Here is a 19,838-nt window from a genome sequence, read left to right on the forward strand (position 1 = left end):
TAGTCCCATTCATTTATCTTTACCTTTACTTCCCTTGCCTTTGGGGTCAAATTTATAAAATGATCTCTACGGCGAAGGTCCATGAGTTTAGTACTTATGTTTTCTCCTATGTAATTTATTGTTTCATATATATTTAGGTCCTGATCCATTTTGAATTAATTTTTGTGCAAGGAGACAAACTGTAGTCAAGTTTCATTCTTTTGCATGTGGCTTTCCAATTTTCCCAGCACCATTTATTGAAGAGGCTTTCTTTTCTCCATTATGTATTTTTGGCTCCTTTATCAAAGATGATTTGATCATATATATGTGGTTTTATTTCTGGGCTCTCAGTTCTGTTCCATTGGTCTGTCTGCCTATTTTTCTGCCACTACCATGCTGTTTTGATTATTGTGGCTCTGTAGTATAGTTTGAAGTCAGGCATTGTAATGCCTCCAGATTCACTTTTTTTCCTTAGGATTACTTTGGTTATTTGGAGTTTTTTATGGTTTCATATAAACCAGATTATTTTTTGTTCCATTTCTTTAAAAAATGACATTGGAATTTTGATAGGAATTGCATTAAATTTGTATATTGCTTTGGGTAATATGGCCATTTTAACTATATTTATTCTTCCTATCCACAAACAAGGAATATTTTTCCATTTCATTGTGACTTTTTCAATTTTCTTTAATAATGCTTTGTAGTTTTCAGTCCTTTACATTCTTTGTTATGTATATTCCCAAATATTTTTTGTTGTTGTTGTTGCAACTGTAAAAGGAGTTATTTTTTTTTAGTTCTTTTTCCGAAGTGTTATTGTTGGCATATAAGAAAGCAATAGACTTCTGTATATTTATTTTGTATCCTGCAACCTTACTGTATTGGTTTATTGTTTCTAATAGTCTTTCTGTGGAGTCTTTGGGGTTTTCTATATACAGGGTCATGTCATCTGTAAAAAGGGAAACCTTTACATCTTCTTTCCCAATATGAATGCCTTTTATTTCTTTCTCTTGTCTATTGCTCTGGCTAGAACTTCCAGCACTATGTTGAATAGGAGTGGAGAGAGTGGGCAACCTTGTCTTGTTCCTGATTTTAGAGGAAAAGTTTTCAGTTTTTTACTGTTTACTATGATGTTAGCTGATGGTTTGTCATAAATGGCCTTTAATAGGTTGAGGTATTTTCCTTCTATATCCATTTTTAAGTGTTTTAAACATAAAAGGATGTTTTATTTTATCAAATGCCTTTTCTACATTTATTGATAGGATCATAATGGTTTTTGTTGTTTTATTGATATGGTGTATTACGTTACTCGTTTTACGTATGTTGAAGCATCCTTGTGTTTCTGGGATGAATCCCACTTGATCATGATAAATTATTATTATTTTTTTTTTTTACAGGGACATAGAGAGAGTCAGAGAGAGGGATAGATAGGGACAGACAGACAGGAACGAAGAGAGATGAGAAGCATCAATCATTAGTTTTTCGTTGAGACAACTTAGTTGTTCATTGATTGCTTTCTCATATGTGCCTTGACCGCAGGCCTTCAGCAGACTGAGTAACCCCTTGCTGGAGCTAGCAACCTTGGGTTCAAGCTGGTGAGCTTTTTTGCTCAAGCCAGATGAGCCCACACTCAAGCTGGCGACCCCGGGGTCTCGAACCTGGGTTCTCTGCATCCCAGTCTGATGCTCTATCCACTGCGCCACCACCTGGTCAGGCGATAAATTATTATTTTTAATGTATTGTATTAGATTTGCTAGTATTTTTTTTTAGGATTTTTGCATCTGTATACATTAGCAATATTGGTCTGTAGTTTTCTTTTTTTGTGTTGTCCTTGCCAGGTTTTGGTATGAGGATTATGTTGGCCTCATAAAATGTATTTGGAAGTATTGCTTCTTCTTCAATTTTTTGGAAGACTTTGAGAAAGATAGGAACCAAATCTTCTTTAAACGTTTGGTAGAATTCACTAGTATAGCCATCTGGTTCCAGACTTTTATTTTGAAGGTGGCATATTGCCTCTTGATTGGTGTCCTCACTTGCAATTTTTTCCAGCCATGGAAGGAATGAACATGACTAAGGGTATTAGAATACACTGTTGCACAGATGAACATTAAAAAAGAATAAAGAGGCCCTGGCTGGTTGGCTCAGCAGTAGAGCATCAGCCTTGGCGTGTGTAAGTCTCAAGTTCAATTCCTGACCAGGGCACACAGGAGAAGCACCCATCTGCTTCTCCATCCCTCCTCCTCTCTTTCCTCTCTATTTCTCTCCTTCCTTCCCGCAGCCAAGGCTCCATGGGAGCAAAGTTGGCCCGGGTGCTGAGGATGGCTCCATGGCCTCTGCCTCAGGCACTAGAATGGCTCCGGCCGCAACAGAGCAACTGCCCAAATGGGCAGAGCATCGCCCTCTGATGGGCATGCCAGGTGGATCCTGGTTGGGCACATGCAGGAGTCTGACTGCCTCCCTGCTTCTAACTTCAGAAAAAGAAAAAGAAAGAGAGTAAGGAATGTAAATTTGTGATTTCCACATTGAGCAGCTGCCCAGGCACCCACTTTAGAGAGAAACCTGATTATAAGTGTCTTTTTAACAACTGGTTCACCAAATTCAACAAAAAATTAGGTGTCGGTTCTACCAAACTGATGCGAACCAGTTGAATCCCACCACTGACCCAGGTGTTGAGCTCTGAAACCCATTACTGAGTTTGCAAGATCTGCAGCCTGCCCAAGACTGACAGATGAAGCACAGCAGGACACTGATGCAGGCCCCTCCAGGGTGTCTGATGGGCAACTGTAGCTCAGAATTTGGCACCAGCCTTTTTGAATTGCTGTAAGAACTTCAAAAACTGTCTAGAGACTTCCACTTACACTTCTATCCCTACTTCCTTCCTCCATTTGTGCTCAGACCTCTATTGCAGTCTGATGGCCTCCCATTACCTCTCATGGGTCTTTCTCTTAATTTCTTGCACAATTAACTGGTCATGGCATCTGCTTCTTGGAAGACCCAGAATAATACGAGAAGGGGCAAGAATGGTTTGAGAAAACAGGCTGTAAGATGGGGCTGTGGGACTGGTCCAACCCCTTCCCAGCAGGGAAGGAGCTTGCTGTCTTAGGTGGATGCTGAGCACCCCTGGTGTAAGGTAGTGGCTACATTGCTTAAAATTTCCCCAGCAGTGCCCTGGAAGTATTCTGGTGCAGAGAGTGCTGTGGCAGTTGCCATGATGAAAGCCTTTTTATAATGCAGATCAAAGATGCCTATAAATATGGCAGCATGAGCTGGTTGTTGCTTAGCTGATTTGATACCCAGAAGGAGAACGAGCAACTGAGGCCTGTTAACATAGGGTCTCTGTGACAGTTTACAAAGAGGCCTTTATCTCTTACAGAGAAAGGGCAAACACAGCCCAATGCAGACTGAAGACCGCATTGTTAGAGTCCAGGAGCCCCAGCGAGCTTTCAGCTCAATCAAGGCAAGTCTGTTCTGTAAAAGGCTAGGGCCTTGGTGAGGAAAACCTGGGATCTTGAAATGTGGGCCAGGGACATCTAGATGGACAGCACTAAGGATGATGATTCTACAGTGCCCTCTGGACCCTCTGGGCCCAAGTGGTGGCCCACCCTTCCCTAGTGAGGTCTTGTACTTCTGCTGAGCTGGCCAACGCTGCACAATCCCCTCCCCAGCAAGACAACTGGTGCCCCTGAGGAGCTGCCCCACCTGTCTCCTGGCATCAGGGGTGTGCATTAACAAAGACTTTCAGTGTGGAAAAGATTCAAAGCTATTATGTCTTAAACTTTGCCCAATTTCATCCTATTTCTTGCTTTGCAAGACACACCTTAAAATCACTCAATACAGGCTGTAACACCCTTCATAATACCTTTTCTAATTTTTTTCCTGAAACTCAGGCATGCAATGAGACTGACAGTGTGGTGTTCTCCCTGCCTGCTGTGCACCTAACACACTTAGCTTTGCTGGATCAAGTATTTCCGGTGGTCTCTTTGGGAAGACAACTGTCGACACAAAACAGATATAGGTAATTGTGATATAGAATAAACTTAGCACATTAGACATTTCTTACTATGATGCTGGCCTTTTTTTTTACTTTATTCACCCATGATATGTCTGACCTGAGTTACTTCCAACCCACACCTTTCCTCAACAGAGAAAACATAAGAAACATTTAAGAAATGAATCGGGAAATATGTCATGAATGCACTTCACATTTGAGGGTCAAGGAAACAGTTCCCTTGACTGAGGAAGAAAATAATGACTGATATTAAATTTGTTTGCCCACAAGTATGTGTGTCTCTGTTTTACTTTTTATCCAATTTCAGAGATTTCATCGCTTTGCTTTCTCTTGCCTCCCTAATCTACCACCAATGGATTCCATGTAACCCTCTTACATCTTTTTTCCTTTGATTCTGATCTGATGTATCAAATAAGTGGCAAAACAGTCACTTTCCGTAGCATTTTCTCAACCCACTGAGATTTAGCTCCTTGGCAATTGTCAGTTTGGCTCAAATAAACTCATTAAAGTCTCTACAGGTTTGTTTGTCTGTTTGTTTGTTTACACTTCTGGAAGCTTTATTAAAGTCAGACAGCAAGAGGAGCACACACTGACTTTGCCATCTATCAATACAACCATCGGCAAGAAGCTGAAAAGAGTATTTTATCTGTTGTGTTTGTTGTGGGCAACCTTCTGTGACTGGTCCCTACTGTCCAAGGAAAGAGGCCATGGGGTCATCTGGCCTCTGACGCTTCATCCTGTAAGCCTCCATTTCCTCCTCGGTGGGTTCCTGCGTTTCATAGGTGCAGCTGTAAGGCCGCTTCCTCTCATCACTCTGCATGAGCTCCTGGACATGAAGAAGGCGGGCCTCCTCTGCATTCAGAGCCTTTTTCAGTTTCTCATGTTTCTTCTCTTTATCATCGCTATCTGAGCTACTCTTTCGATGCTGCTGCTGCTTCTTCTCCTCCTCCTCCTCCTCCTCTTTTAGTTTTTCCTGATGCATCTTCATGACGGTTTGAGGTTTCTTCATGCCTTCTTCTCCGGTTATATCCTTTACTATACATTCCTTTGAATTAGCACTCTCCTTCCCAGCTTCTCCAGTACGATAGGAATACTTGAAGAAAGAGTGACAGCATTTGTATCCCCATTGGCCTTCCTTCCAGTAAGATCCCCAGATATGCATGTGATTGTGGATCTTCACATCCTCCTCATACTTAGAGCAGGCGACAGCCCGCTCCTGCCCTTTGATGACCATCCCATGTCTTGAATACTCCACGTAGTCTTCCGTCTGAGCTAGAAGCAATTCAGCTGGAGGGGCATCCAAATGTTCTTGGCCACCATACTTTTCCAGGATGCTTTCTTTCTGCTGTTCTTTGAAGTCTTCTTTTTTGACTTTGAAGGACTTATACAACAGCTCTAGTTTGGTAGGATCGGCCTGCAGATGCCTTGTCATAGGCTTCCCACGCAAACAACTGTGTCTGAGCCATTGAAATAGTATCTCCCATGTACCTAACAAAGTTATCTCCTGCGTAGCTCACTTCATCGGGATTCTTTCCTGCATTGGCGTAGGGATTCTCTCTCATCACTCTTGTTTTGGGATCATAGTAACCTGAATTTGGATCTAAATTCCACAAATATTTTGCGATATCTTCTCGAATCCTGAGATTCCGAACAGTAATCCATCTCTTAGGAGTCAAAGTTCTGTCCAGGTATGTCAATATCATCGGTATATTTATCTTCATCCTCATCTTCACTATTATGATCTTTTTCCATCTGAGAATTTGTTTCCTCTTCTCCCCACTGGTGTGTTGGAGAATTAGCCTGTTCCACTAATTTTCCTGAGGCTAATTCTTCTTGGAGTTTCTGGGCTTTCAGTGTTCGTTTTGCCAGATCGACTTTGGCATATTCTTCTACAATTTTCATGTGTTCTTCTGGATTGTAGCCATTCCACCGATCCCTCTTCCCATCATAGTCAAACATCAGCTGAGGTTGGACATGTTTGTCAGGAGCTACGTTAGTTCTGGTAAATTTTGCTCCAACTCGCCTAGGTCTCTCAAAGCAGTCTTTCTTTTTGTGTGTCATGGCCCCACAATTTTCACATGCTCCTTTGCAGTACTTAGTAGTTACAGAATTCTCTTTTACGCCCCTGTTGTACCATTCTCCAGACGAGCTGTACTGTTTTTGTTTTACTGGTTGTGGTCTCTGGTGCTTTAAAGTAGGCCTTTTTGAAGGATCGATATACCATGGCACTGAAGAAATATACTGAGGAATATGAGGGTTGATGTCTTTTCCTTCTTCATCAACTTCGGCAGGAGCATTACCCAGTTTTCGCTGTTCTTCCAGCTCCTTCTTCTTTGCCAGTCCTCTCTGGTCATCTTGTTCGGTTCCTCCAAACTCATTTCTTTGGACCCCGACAGGGGGGCAGTATTAACGGTATCTACAGCTGCAGCCGACATTGTTATTGGGCCTCCTCTCAGTCTTGTCTCCAAGGGCCACAAAACCACTGGAGAGAAAGAAAACCAATCCGTCCACTTTTACTTTCTGTTTTAGCGTTCCCGGCAGCCACTGCGGGACACATGCGCACTAACAACTCTTTGGGTCTCGCGAGATCCTGCGAGTTTTGCCAGTCTTCCGTCTCCCTGGAAGAGTCTAGCCCAGCAAAGGAAAGCAGGACACCAGCCAAACAAGCTCTCCCACGGCACTCAGAGCAGAGTCGCTTAGAAGGAGGGAGCTTTCGGGACTACTCCGGACGCAGAAGCGCGGTTCTGTCTGCAAGGGCGGAAGCAGCTGGCCACCATTGGGCCCAGGTGTGAGCTCAGTCTTGCCCGGCTGGGGAGGAGGGGACGTGCAAAAGTGGTCAAGCCCAGCTATGGGCAATCTGCAATCCAGCCTGCGGGAGAAGGGTGGGCAAAGTCTCTATAGGTTTATATGTTTTTTACATGGACATTTACTTGGCCTAGTGCAGCAGAATTCCGAAAAAACCCACCCAGGACCACCTTGCAGACCTGGACCTGTGCTTGGTACCAGCAGGAGCCCATTGTGCCCCTCTGGCTCTTACTTTACATTGGGTGGACTTGGGTAAGCTTTTTCTTGGAATTCCAAATCTCCTTGTTTCAAAATCAGAGGCCTTGACTTTATTCAAGCTGTTTTTTTTTTGGAGGGGGGGGGGTTGTTTGTTTTTTTTAATGAGGTAGAAGTAAAGGTTAAAGATTAAGATAACTCAGGCTAAGGATAAGAGTTGAGATAACTCAGGACAGGATGGGGGAAAACTGGATAGCTGGATTTTAATTTTGGCTTTTCAACTGGAATTACTTAGTGAGAATCTGAACAAAACCTTTTGCTGAATAAATGAGAGTCTGAACTTATTTGGCTCTGAAAATAAGGGGCATTTATTGCCTCCAGCTCGAATTTTGGGTATTCTTAGTTGACTAAGAATCTATATATAGCCTGCCCAGGCGGTGGTGCAGTGGATAGAGCATCGGACTGGGATGCAGAGGACCCGGGTTCGAGACCCCAAGGTCACCAGCTTGAGTGTGGGCTCATCTGGTTTGAGGAAAAGCCCACCAGCTTGAACCCAAGGTCGCTGGCTCCAGCAAGGGGTTACTTGGTCTGCTGAAGGCCCCCGGTCAAGGCACATATGAGAAAGCAATCAATGAACAACTAAGGTGTTGCAACACGCAACGAAAAACTAATGATTGATGCTTCTCATCTCTCTCCGTTCCTGTCTGTCTGTCCCTATCTATCCCTCTCTCTGACTCACTCTCTGTCTCTGTAAAAAATTAATAAATAAAAATTTTAAAAAAAAGAATCTATAATATAGGTGTCAGAGGGCATTCCTAATGATGAGCAGGAGGTCCATAGGGAATTCCAACATAACTGTAATTAAATAACTGACTCATCTTGGGACACACACATAAAGGCTGGTTACCTGGCACTTCAAGTCTTCAGAGTTGTACTACACAGAGTTTGTAAGGCTCACTATGCAAGCCTCCCCTGAGTTCGTCAGGTTTACTTAGTATGTAGCCTCTTTTTTATTCACAAAGGAAGCAACAAAAAAGCAAAATATTCTGCAACCTGAGGTATATACTATTGTGGCCCTGGCCAGTTGGCTCAGTGGCAGAGCATCAGCCCAGTGTGTGGAAGTCCCAGGTTTGATTCCTGGTGAGGGCACACAAGAGAATTGACCATCTGCTTCTTCACCTTTCCCTCTCCCCATCCTTCTCTCTCTCTCTCTCTTTCCCTCCTGCAGTCGTGGCTGGATTGGTTCAAGCGCATTAGCCCCAGGTGCTGAGAATGGCTCCATGGAGCCTCCGCCTCAGGGGATAAAAATATAGCTTAGTCGGGAGCATGGCCCCAGATGGGCAGAGTATCAGCCCCAGATGGGGGTTCCAGGGTGGATCCTGGTTGGGGCACTCCACTCCTCTCACTTGGAAGAAAGAAGAACAATTGTAATGAGAATCATCATTTATAATAGTCTGTAGTAATTGTCCAACTCGGCTGAAGCAGAGCCACATGTGTGGATCACTAACTTGCTTTCCTGTTTATTCACTCCCCCTTTCAATTTTTACCAGAAATTGGAAGAAGGTAAAGAAGAACAGAACTTGCCATCCCAAAATACGCCTCCTTGGACAAGAGCTATTATGAACTGGTAATTTTTTAAAAACTGTAGACACAGGAGAAGCTCTTTAAACCAAGCAAAAGTGACCCTTTTGTAAAAAACATTTACATCTCCATTTGTAAGGATGGCTCCCTCTCTGTGCCAGGAAGACAAAGATGTCCAAACCTCTATAAACTTTTATCAATGGAGAAGTCACTGACTTAAATCTGCATGTAAACCATACCCTTGATTTCTGTGTTTTTTGCCTGAATGCCCCTATAACGTGCTCTCTACCCCCCAACTTTATCTTTTGTCTTTAACAGGAGGTGGTAGTTTGGATTATTTCAAGAAGTTACTCAGTTTTTCTAAGTATTTCCCATGTACAAAGGAGATCTATAGGTTATCAAATGTTTGTTTATTTTTCTTCTGTTAATCTTATTTTACTATAGGTGGTGTCATCTAAGAACATAAAAGGGTAGAGAGAAAAATTATTTTTCTTCCCCTACAAAAGCAAGTGTCCACTTTGGGTCCATCCCATCTAAAAAGTAGAAGTGGTCTGTAATTCATGCAATAGGTAGTTTTGTCTGATTAATGCCAAATAATTAGTATGACTTATTCTTTTTCTTTTAATTATTGAATTGACTTGAACAAGCAATAGTTTGGGTATCTTAAAACAGCCTGAATTTGTCGGCCTAGCGTGCGGAGGACCCGGGTTCGATTCCCGGCCAGGGCACACAGGAGAAGCGCCCATTTGCTTCTCCACCCCTCCGCCGCGCTTTCCTCTCTGTCTCTCTCTTCCCCTCCCGCAGCCAAGGCTCCATTGGAGCAGAGATGGCCCGGGCGCTGGGCATGGCTCTGTGGCCTCTGCCTCAGGCGCTAGAGTGGCTCTGGTCGCAATATGGCGACGCCCAGGATGGGCAGAGCATCGCCCCCTGGGGGGCAGAGCACCGCCCCTGGTGGGCGGGCCGGGTGGATCCCGGTCGGGCGCATGCGGGAGTCTGTCTGACTGTCTCTCCCTGTTTCCAGCTTCAGAAAAATGAAAAAAAAAAAAAAAAAAAAAAAACAAACAGCCTGAATTCACCAAAGAGAAAGAGTTATAGAAAAACAAGTTAGCCAGACCAGGTGGTGGCACAGTGGCTAGAGCTTCAGACTGGGACACAGAGGACCCAGGTTTGAAAACTTGAGGTCCTCGGCTTGAGCGCGGGCTCATCCGGCTTGAACATGGGTTCACCAGCTTGAGCCCGGGTCGCTGGCTTGAGCATGGGATCATAGACATGACCCTGTGGTCACTGGCTTGAGCCCAAGGTCGCTGGCTTGAGCAAGGGGTCTCTCACTCTGCTGCAGCCCTCTGGTCACGGCACATATGAGAAAGCAATCAATGAACAACTAAGGAGACTAAGGAGCTACAACGAAGAATTGATGCTTCTCATCTCTCTCCTTCCTGTCTGTCTGTCCCTATCTGTCCCTCTCTGTGTCTCTGTCACACACACACACACACACACACACACACAAGTTAATTTCATGTAGCATAGGAGGTTTTGTGTTTGAACAGGAAGGTTTCCAGGGTTTCAAGGCAAAAAGCACTGAAATGTAAGTGTAGAAAGGTCAGCAACAACAAATTCACATCTTTATTTTAAAACTGAAGTTCTTGGACCTTCATGAAAAGTCTTTTGTTGACCCTCTTATTGAAACAGGCAGTTGCTACCAAGTCACCTTCTTGAGACTCCCTTGCCCTCAGAAGGATACTTTAGTAGGCTACATAGTGATGGTCAAGTCCTTCCAGAGAACAGTCCATGACAACATTAAATTGCTTATTTGCTTCCTGCACATGTTGTTTTACCTTCCAAGTCCCTGGAGAATCAAGGGCAGGCTTTATGCTGCTCTGAGAAATTATTCTGTCTAGAATATTTGATCACATATCAGAACAGGTGCCAAAAGGAAAATAACATGCCAGACGTTCACTCAGGCAGCAGGAAGGTGGACAGAACTCTACGTCTTCTAATTTAAAAGACCCAAAACCTCACATTGATCCTGAACTAGTCTTCTCAGCAATCTTACTCTTCTCAGATACTAAAATCCCAGAGGGCTGAAAAAAACTTTAAAATCTTGAAGTTCATAACATTCATTTTTTAAAATGGAATCTATTGGTTAACACTGGTTAACAAAATTATACAGGTTTCAGGTGCACGATTCTACAATACGTCTTCTGTATACTGTATTGTGTGCTCGTCACTCCAGGTCAAGTCTCCGTCCATCACCATTTACGCCTCCTATATCCTCTTCCACCTCCCTCCCTGCAATCATCAGACTATTACCCATGTCCATTAGTTTTCTGTTTTCTCATCTTTTTTTGCTTAATCCTTCCACACACCCCCACCCAGCCCCTCCCCAGACTGCTGTCCGTCTGCTCTCTACCTATAAGTCTGTCTCTGTTTTGCTTGTTAGTTAGACTGCTTGAAACACAGACAGTTTGAATGATATCCCCATCGGTTCATTTCTAACTAGTGGCAGATCCAGTTCGATAAGGAACCCAGGTTGGCACAGGTGTTTTTCCTAAAACTAACAGAATAAAAAATGATCCTATTTATTATAATGCTCTGTTATTTCAGGACCTAGAATGAAGACATGTCATTTCAGAAACCATAGCCCACTCCCAGGCAATTTCAATAGATAACATGGGGAAGACGTGAACTAGGTAATATCCTGGAAAAGTTTATGGTACTTGGTAATATCATGGAAAAGTATATGGTATTTGTCAAATGCAAGAAAGATGAGAGTTGGAATACTCATTGAGTCAGATTTCATATATTTTATCCCAAGAAGTTAGTTGAGAATGAATAGTGACATTTTTAACATTTATACATCACAGAAGAGTCCATTAAAATCACACCTAAGCCCTGGCAGGTTGGCTCAGCGGTAGAGCGTCGGCCTGGCGTGCGGGGGACCCGGGTTCGATTCCCGGCCAGGGCACATAGGAGAGGCGCCCATTTGCTTCTCCACCCCCACCCCCTCCTTCCTCTCTGTCTCTCTCTTCCCCTCCCGCAGCCAAGGCTCCATTGGAGCAGAGGTGGCCCGGGCGCTGGGGATGGCTCCTTGGCCTCTGCCCCAGGCGCTGGAGTGGCTCTGGTCACGGCAGAGCGGCCCCCCGGAGGGGCAGAGCATCGCCCCCTGGTGGGCAGAGTGTCGCCCCTGGTGGGCGTGCCAGGTGGATCCCGGTTGGGCGCATGCGGGAGTCTGTCTGACTGTCTCTCCCCATTTCCAGCTTCAGAGAAATACAAAAAAAAAAAAAAAAATCACACCTAAGACTACTTAGCTATCTTTAAGGAGTTTAATTACATGAGCAGGTTTCCATGATCAAGTTTTTCTCTCAAATGCATATGGAGCTCAGTGTGCCTTTTGCCATAGGAGGTATCAATTATAGGAAGGAGATTTCTGAGCTGGCCCATCAAGGCCTATTTGACTTCAAGGTCATAGGGTTCTTTAAGGCCTTTACTGAGTCTACTCTGGACACCAGGAGGCCACCACTGCAGGAATGGAGAGGTTGGTCACCTAAAGGAAAGTGGCATCAGGAAAAAGCATGGAGCCTTCAATTCCCACTCTGCCCCTTGCCAGCCCTTTGAACAAATTTCTTCTCATCTTTGAACCTCAGTTGCTTTCCTGTAAAATGGAGACAACAGCAACTGACCCGTAGAGCTATTGTAAAGAAATGAGCTGAATGTATAGGAAGCTACTAACATGGTGCCTGGTACTGAACAGGGACTCAGTGAACCTTCCCCTCACCTCCCCATCATCCCAGTGCAGTCAGCCCTGGATAAGGGCCTTCACAGTCACCTCTTTCCCTGAATTAATGTGCTTCTTCTCCAACACCCCCAGTTTACTAGTGGTGACAAGCCCTTCACCCCAGGTAGTCCTGCTAACCCTGTACTCAATCAACCCCCTCTCTCAATCTTCAGCTAGGTGTCAGAAAGGAAATATATCCGATTAAATGGATCCACACTCAATAGCTATAAGTTTCAGAATCCCCTGAGCAATATGTAGATTTTTGAAAAAAAGTTGTTTGATAACCAAAGTGAATCTCGAATTGCAGGCAGGATAACTTAAATCAAAAGAAACTCTTGGGACAGTGTTAAGAGAAGCCACCGTGGTAAGCAGATCCAGCCCTGCTTACCACCAACTATAAACCACCCACATGTTCTTTTCACATCTTCTCTAACATTTCTCTGGACACTACCTCCTCCCACTCAATTTTGGTTTCCAGGCCCAGGACTGCGGTTCCTGCAGATAGGGTTGGCGGGGGGGGGGGGGGGGGGGGGGGGGTGAGAGTTGCCAAATCCTTTCTGGTAGGGGTCCTCTGTAGTTCCTGCATTTGTTTGTCAGGCGCTATCTGATCTGCCCTTCCTCTGGGCAATCACTCTCCATCTTTTAGGGAAGAGATATTGCAAATAATATAATTGTTTGAATATGGTGGTTAAAGTCTCAAACCTCACCTTTCCCAGACTGAGCTATGATGTCTCCTGATTTTGAAGGTGAATGTATTTTACATATGCCTATATCTCCCATAGGGCCTAGAATTGCAGTTGGTACAGACTCATTAAATGAATGAATGAGTGAATGAATGAAATTGTAAAATCTGATAGGCATTACTAGTGCTCACTTCCAAGTCTCCTCTCTTCGGGTACTTAAAAGACTACATGTCAAACCTCCCTGCCATTAAATGGAGTGGTTGACTAGTCCTAGCCAATAGACTGCCAGAAGAAGTGTTATGTGTTACTTCTGGTCTAAACCATAGGTGTGCATTCTCCATGCAAGATCTTCTCCTGCCTAGGCCACCAGCCACATTATAGATGGCAAAGCCTCTGTTGTCCTGAATCCCTGAGTGACTGTGTGGAATAGATAGTGCCTCCACACCTGTTGACCTGTGTTGGATATATACCATGAATAAGAACTATGCCAGCCCTGTCCGGTTGGCTCAGCGGTAGAGCATTGGCCTGGCGTGCGGGGGACCCGGGTTCGATTCCCAGCCAGAGCACATGGGAGAAGCGCCCATTTGCTTCTCTGCCCCCTCCTCCTTCATCTCTGTCTCTCTCTTCCCCTCCCGCAGCCAAGGCTCCATTGGAGCAGGGATGGCCCGGGCGCTGGGGATAGCTCCTTGGCCTCTGCCCCAGGCGCTAGAGTGGCTCTGGTCACGGCAGAGCAACGCCCCAGAGGGGCAAAGCATCGCCCCCTGGTGGGCAGAGTGTCGCCCCTGGTGGGCGTGCTGGGTGGATCCCGGTCGGGCGCATGACTGCTCTCCCTGTTTCCAGCTTCAGAAAAGTACCAAAAAAAAAAAAACTATGCTTTTGTTGAAGGATTTTTGTTCTGCAGCATAAACTAGCCTATCCTGACGAATACAGCCAATACCCACTTGAAGGTAAAAAACTAAAGGCAAAGAGGCTATATATTTTATATTCATAAATGCTCCTGATGATATCTTCTTGTCCAAACATTGGTTGTTGTGTGACCTCCCTCTTATCCGGATCTAAGAGTTGGAAGCTCCCTGAGGAAGGCCACTCAATCTCAGCCTCACTTGCGTGAGAGCTGAAAAGCACGATGCCCCTGCGCTCCTCTGCTACACTCACCGCAAGTTAGAACAAGGCAGGCCGTCGGGAAATGTGCAAGACACACTGGAAACAGCTTCGTGGCTCCAAACTCACGTCCTTGGGATCATATTCTCAATCAATCTGTGCATAAATGTTTAAAATTCACTTATTTCATTTTTAGGTTTCAAAATGAGGAGTTGACATTTGCAAGAATAGCAGCATATGTGTCTTGTCAAGTCTGGCATGCTCAGTGAGGCGAACACAGCCTCACTGCATGGTGTCATCCACTCAACAAGCGACCTACGGTGAGACCTGCTTTTCAGCTACAGACAGCATTTGGCCAGAAGCTGCAGGCAGCAGATAGCAGTAGGTACAGGAAGAGTTCACTTTTGACAGTGTCTCCAAATTCACCCCACCTAAAATTTCAATTGTTTTTAGTTCCCATGTTGGTGCTAGGGTGCCAACTAGGATGAGTACCATATGTTCTAGCGTCTCTGAAACAATCCCAGTTTCTAATATTTTACTCGTCTCTGTAAGCCATCAAAAGCCTAAAAAATTCCAATATTTTAGTATATAAACTACAACTATCAGACAACTTCTCACACTAAGAAGCAAAACAAAAAATCATTTCAGAGCCTGTACTTCAATTGCTGATTGAAACGAATTCACTTTGCTTTCATATACCAGCAATTTATAAGATGATGAGGTTTATTTCCACCCCAGAAAATTCCAGTCAAAAGGGCAGCATATCAAGTCACCTGAGTCCGCAGTATCCATTTCAGAACGTGATCTCACTGGGTCACAGAGTGGCATCAACCACTCTTTGGCAGAAAGGTTTCTGCTCTGCTTGCATTAATTAGTATATTCCAGGGGGTTTTATGAGATGAACATTTCAATTATGGAAATATCACTTTGCTTCTGAGCGGTCTGGTCAGAAGTCTGTGCCGCCTCTCAGTTTTCAACAACTGACTGGTCATGTTCAGTTTTTCAGGATTGTTCTCTCTACTTCAGCATTATTCTCAGCCCAGACAGAGGGGATCGTGAGGCCTTCAGTGGGATCTGAAGTTCACAGTGAAGGTCAACTGCAGTCATTACCATTCAATATTCTGTCCCAAGTGTCTGAAGAACTGTCATAAGGATTCATCCTTAGGTTGAAAGCTTGATCCCTGTTAAAAACCAAATGCCTCAGGCCCTGGCCGGTTGGCTCAGTGGTAGAGCGTCGGCCTGGTGTGCAGGAGTCCAGGGTTCGATTCCCTGCCAGGGCACACAGGAGAAGCGCCCATCTGCTTCTCCACCCCTCCCCTTCTCCTTCCTCTCTGTCTCTCTCTTCCCCTCCTGCAGCCAAGGCTCCATTGGAGCAAAGTTGACCCGGGTGCTGAGGAGGGCTCTGTGGCCTCTGCCTCAGGCGCTAGAATGGCTCTGGTTGCAACAGAGCGATGCCCTGGATGGGCAGAACATCGCCCCCTGCTGGGCATGCTGAGTGGATCCTGGTCGGACGCATGCAGGAGTCTGTCTGACTGTCTCCCCGTTTCCGGCTTCAGAAAAATACAAAAAAAAAAAAAAAAAAAAAAGCAACCAAATGCCTCAAAGAGTCCAATGCATTAAATTATGGACTATGAAGCCCTTGCCATGAGTGTGTTAGGAGCTCCTTCCCAAAAGTGTCTTTGAATACTTTTGGAGGGAAGCCTGGAAAGAATGGGCAAAGGCAATGGGTATTCTAGAGAATAGTGTGGCAGAAGGACCAATTTTGTGGGGTGCAGAGGGAGGAGAGAAAGGACTTGCAGGTGGAGAGGGTGTGAACATGGATGCAAAGGACTCAGGAGATTAACCTTCACTGAGCCTTTATTCTGCCAGGCACTAGGCAAAATGCTCGCTGTGTATTTTTCTCTGCTTTAATTCCCTCCCTAATCCTGGGAAGTAAAGCAGTGCGCTCACCTTACAGGTTAGGAGAACACCAGTCAAGGGGTTAATATAATTTCCCCGGTCTCATTACCTGGGGTGTGATGAAGCTGTGACCTGAATCCCAGTCTTCTGGTTTGTTTTCTCATTGATTTTATTGGGGTAACACAGTTAACATGATTATACAGGTTTCAGTTGCCCAATTCTGCAGCACGTCTGTATTGTGTGTTCACCCTCTCCCCCCAGTCTCTGTGCATCACCATTTATCCACCTATCTCCTCCACAACCTGCCCACTCCAGGCAATCACCACACTGTTGTCCATGGCCACGAGTTGTGTTTTTTGTTTTTGTCCTTCTAAAACACCTCTTGTCCCACTCTCTAAATTGGCCTGAGCCTCAAAGCCAATTTTTTTTTAAACAATAGACATTTATTTCTTAGGGACTAAAAGTCAAGATTAGAGCGCCAGCAAACTAGGTGTCCCGTGAGAGGCTGCTCTCTGGTTTGCAGACTAAAGCCCAATCTAATAGTAACCTAACAACCCCCATGACACACTTTGTTGGTCCAGATTCTGACATGTTAGACTTGACAAAATTAGGAGCTAGGAAAACAGTTCGGCAGTATCTCAGAAAATTAAATATAGTATTATCATATGATCCAGTAAGTTCACATCTAGGTATATATCTAAAAGATTTGAAAACAAGGACTCAAACAGATGTTCATAGCAGGATTATTTACAATAGCCAAAAGGTAGGAACAACCCAAATGCCCACTAAAGAATGAATGGATAAACAAAGTGTGATCTATCCATACAATGGAATGTTATTTCAGTGGTTGCACAACCATGTGAATGTAATTTAGTTTTACTGAGCTGTACACCTAAAATTATTTTTTTTTAAAGGTTCAGCCTGCCCAATGGTGGCGCAGTGGATAAAGCGTCAACCTGGAATGCTGAGGTTGCTGGCTCCAAACCCCGGGCTTGCCTGGTCAAGGCATATACAGGAGTTGATGCTTCCTGCTCCTCCCACCTTCTCTCTCTCTCTCTCTCTTTCTCTTTACTCTCTCTCTTTAAAAACAAATAAATAAAACCTAAAAATTAAAATTAAAAAAGTTCATGGGGCAGGAATATCCTCTTGTATTCTTGAGCACAATGCATTTTGTCCACATGATGCGAATCCACTGCATAGACATGAGATGGGGAAAGTCAGCAGTTGGAAGAAGCCAGCCTCAAGAAAGAAATATAAAATAATGGCAGAGCCTGGCCTGTGGTGGCGCAGTGGATAAAGCGTCGACCTAGAAATGCTGAGGTCGCCGGTTCAAAACCCTGGGCTTGCCTGGTCAGGGCACATATGGGAGTTGATGCTTCCAGCTCCTCCCCCCTGTCTCTCTCTCTCTTCTCTCTCTCTCTCTCTCTCTCTCTCTCTCTCTCTCTCTCCTCTCTAAAATGAATAAATAAAATAAAATAAAAAAATAAGATTTGTTATAAATAAATAAATAAATAATGGCAGAACCAGGCAGTGTTAGCCATTTGAGAAATTGGCTCGTTCTTCCAACTAATTTTCCAGCGGAGGAAACTGAAAGCTGAAGTAACCTGACTGATGCCACACCACAAGAAAAGTCAGCCTTCAGAGGCCCGGACGCCCCAGCCCTGGCCGCCCCGCTAGCTTTATCCTCTATAGAACTAGGGACAGTGAATGAACCGGACGGTGTGCGCATGTGCAGACACGCACTTGCCCAAAGGTAACATCGTGGCTGTGATTTATACATGACATTCTCGTACAATTATACTATTTAGACATGTTTCGTTTGCCAAAAGATTCCAGAACGAAATGCTTACTCCTTCCTACACTTGCTGCACATCATCATCCTTTTTCACCCTTGTATGTGCACAGGAAATGAGCTTCTTTCTTAGCTCTTCACTGTCCGAACAAATTCCTGCTGAACAGAGAGGAAAGCTTCAGTGGAAATAAGACTTTTTTCCATTTCTCATGCATCATATATTTCTTGAGCACTTATTACATGCCAGAGACTATATTAGCCCAGGGACATAGCTAAGAATAAGTCATACTTAGTCTCTGCTCTCGTGAAGTTCTCAGACAAGGACATAGGGTGACCCACTATGAGAAGCGTGAATAGCTTCCCACGAGAAAATTGTGGGAAATTATAGCCCAGTGTTCTAAAGGCTATGATGGAGATGTCTGGATGACTAAAGGAGGAGGAGTAATAGTATATCAGGGCTCAGATAAGCAGAACCACTAGGCAATAGAGAAAGAGAGTTGGTTCTGTAATCTGAATGTTTGTGCCCCCCAGAACCCATTTGTTGAAACACCAACATAATGTTATTAGGAGGTAGGGCTTTCAGAAGATGGTTAGGTCATGAGAGTGGGGCCCTCATACATGGGATTAGTGCTCTTCCTTATAAAAGGGAACTCAGAGAGCTCCCTCAATCCTTCTACCATGTGAAGTGATAGTGAGAAGACAGCCAGCAGTGAGGAAGAGGGTCCTCTCTAGACACCAAATCTACCGGAGCCTTGATCTTGGACTTTCCGGCCTCCAGAACTGTGAAAATACATTTCTGTTGTTTAAAAGCTACCCAGTCTGGGATATTTTGTTACAGAAGTCTGAACTGACTAAGATAGGTGAGTGGATAAATAGATATATTCTTACACAGGCGAGAGAGAGAGTGAGAAAGAGAGAGATTTGGTGCAGGAACTGGCCTCCCACAGTTGTGGAAACTAACTAAAAAGCCTTCATAAACCTGTTGTTCTCACATCGGATGCTGGAGCCGGAAGTCCATAAGGAAGACAGTTTGGGAAAGAAAGATGGATGTAAGCAAGGTGGGGAGATAAGCCCTGTTGTTGTCTCTGTCCTTGCTGTGGTGTTGGGCACAAGCCAGGTCCTTTCTCATGGACCAAACACCCACCTGGCCCAGGAGTGGGAGAGGCTGAAGAGGGAGCTGGGAAGTGGGCCACTCCGGCCCAGGCCCTGTCTCATGCTGGTGACGTGAGTGGCAGACAAGACCATAGGTGTCAGCTCCAGAATGGCCACTGTTTCATCTCCACCCTCCTTGCCTCCTACAAGAATCTCTTGTGGATCTTCAGGACTAGAAACATACAGGGAAGGGAGTTCTGGGAAATGTGCTGTTTCTACCTAGGCAAGCTGACATTTTTTAACAAACAACAGCCAGCAAGGGTGTGGAGAAAAGGGAACCCTCGTGCACTGTTGATGGGAGTGCAGACTGGTGCAGCCACTGTGGAAGGCAGTGTGGAGTTATCTCAAAACATTAAAAATAGGCCCTGGCTGGTTGGCTCAGCGGTAGAGTGTCGGCCTGGCGTGCAGGGGACCCTGGTTCGATTCCCGGCCAGGGCACATAGGAGAAGCACCCATTTGCTTCTCCATCCCCCCCCTCCTTCCTCTCTGTCTCTCTCTTCCCCTCCTGCAGCCAAGGCTCCATTGGAGCAAAGATGGCCCGGGCGCTGGGGATGGCTCCTTGGCCTCTGCCCCAGGCGCTAGAGTGGCTCTGGTTGCGGCAGAGTGACGCCCTGGAGGGGCAGAGCATCACCTCCTGGTGGGCAGAGCGTGGCCCCATAGTGGGCGTGCCGGGTGGGTCCCGGTTGGGCGCATGCGGGAGTCTGTCTGACTGTCTCTCCCCGTTTCCAGCTTCAGAAAAATACAAAAAAAAAAAAAAAAAAAAAAAAAGAAAGAAAAAAATGAAACTGCTTTATGACCCAGTGATTCCATTTCTGGGAATCTACCCAAAGAAACCCAAAGCACTAATGTGAAAGAATACATACACCTCTA

General features: G+C 44.9%; 1 pseudogene; it reads right to left on the reverse strand.

The window, feature by feature from the left end:
* Nucleotides 1–4,670: 4,670 nt before the first annotated feature.
* LOC136315348 (pre-mRNA-splicing factor SLU7 pseudogene) lies at nt 4,671–6,435 on the reverse strand (annotated as a pseudogene).
* Nucleotides 6,436–19,838: the final 13,403 nt, after the last annotated feature.

This window comes from Saccopteryx bilineata, chromosome 11, assembly GCF_036850765.1.
Source record: "Saccopteryx bilineata isolate mSacBil1 chromosome 11, mSacBil1_pri_phased_curated, whole genome shotgun sequence".
NCBI lineage: Eukaryota > Metazoa > Chordata > Mammalia > Chiroptera > Emballonuridae > Saccopteryx > Saccopteryx bilineata.